Source organism: Chrysochloris asiatica, unplaced genomic scaffold (genome assembly GCF_000296735.1).
Source record: "Chrysochloris asiatica unplaced genomic scaffold, ChrAsi1.0 scaffold00071, whole genome shotgun sequence".
Classification (NCBI taxonomy): Eukaryota; Metazoa; Chordata; class Mammalia; order Afrosoricida; family Chrysochloridae; genus Chrysochloris; species Chrysochloris asiatica.
The window spans coordinates 3,995,861-3,997,714 of NW_006408589.1; positions in this window are offsets into that span (position 1 = coordinate 3,995,861).

The following is a 1,854-nucleotide window of genomic DNA, read 5'->3' on the forward strand; positions in this document are numbered from 1 at the left end:
TAGTCAATAAAGCACAGGTAAACATCTTTCTGATATTCTCTGCTTTTAGCCAAGATCCATCAGACATCAGCAATGATATCCCAATGATTCCAGACTATAACAGACTAGAAATAAAGATCTAGCAATCTACTTACAAAACTTAGCCCAGACAGTCCAATGGGTCCCAGTAGAACACGGACTGACTTGCTTTCTTTGGACACTTCATCAGGAAGGATAAGTCACTAGAGGAGAAGGAGATGTTGATGAAGTAGAGGGCCGGTGAGGGTGAGGGAGACACTTGGTGAGGCCATATAATGGACTGGAACAGCTAGTGAACACAAGAATAGCGCTGGCCTGGTCAATGTTCTGTTGGGCCTACCATCACTATGAGTCAGAGTTGAATTGATAGTAGCTGTCGATTATCTAGTTTTGTGTGGTCTCAGGCAAGCCCACCATCCACCTTCAGTATTGTCTAGAAAATAGAAAATGATATTCTTAGTGCTTTTTCTGCTATCTCCTAAGGTGGTCCAATGAGCAAATGTTTGTGTGGGTTACCTGTAAAGAGCCATTTGTCCAGTACTGTGCCCACTCAGTGCTTTGAATGAATGAGTGAATTACTGACTTGATACACTTAGGGAAGCCGAGAATTGGAGAGAGACACTTATGATGTTTATAGTTAAAGGACGAACTCATCCAAAGCAATAAGTAGACATCTGCAAATTCCTGAGCAAGTTGAGGAAGTTGGGATGCATCTTCTTAAAGCAAACATCAGACCCATGTACCGTCAACAAAGCCCTAGGTCCTGAAAATAACACCCAACTCCTGCCCACAGCTTTTCGAATACAGCTGCAATTTCGTAGATACTCCTTCCATTGAGAGACAGGGCCTATGTCTGCTCCCCTTGAATCTGGGTGAATTTGTGATGCTTTGACCAGTTGAGTATGGTGGAATTGACACTCATAAAAGCATAAAACCCAGGCTGAAACATTTGTTTCATTTTTTGTTTTTTAAATAATTTATTTCATTTGGGTTGTTACAGTTGAAAACGCACACAGCAGAACACATCAATTCAACATGTACAACTCAGCAACATTGATTACATTCTTTGAATTGGGCAACCACTTTCACCCTCATGAACATAAACCCACTGCCTCCTATGCTTCCTGTCTAATCCATTGAGTTGCTGTTGTCAGTTTGATCCCATAGACATGGGTCTTTAAAAGAGCACAATCACAAGGCAGACATTCTTTTTTCAAAAAGTTTCTATGGTGCATTATGTGGGTTTACATGGTAGAACATCAGTTTTACATTTATCCTATTGGATTATGTTTCATTGCAATGACTACATTCCCTCCCTGAATCATCAAACGACTAAAAGGTACACCCCACAGGCCTGCCCCCTGGCCATCAGCACATAGCCTCTCTCCCTCCTTGAGTCCAGCATCCCCAGCCACTCCATCTTTCCACATCATCATCTCTGCCTCCATTTCTGGTGCCACTGGTTTTCTGGGTAGGCTCCTGCACTCCGCTCTTCTCACTTGATGGTTTCAGGGACCTCCGCTCATGGACTGCAAAATCTCTCACTCTCCTCCTTTTGTTACAAAGCATCTACCTTACATTTCTGACCCTCACAGTCAGTCCTGATAGCAATTATTCACTATTGTGCCACAAGAGTCTTAGCCCCATCTCCTTTCATTAGCCCCATCCCAACAGATTGGAAACCATTCAGTGGAGATTCTATATTCCCTCACCCCGTCTGGATCTAGGCTCCCTCTTGAAAGCTTGTAAGTCAGTTGTTGAGGACCGTGTAAGACTGGTCAGAGGTTCGAGGCCCTATAGGGCTGAGTGTAACAAATGAGGCCACTGGCAGTTAAT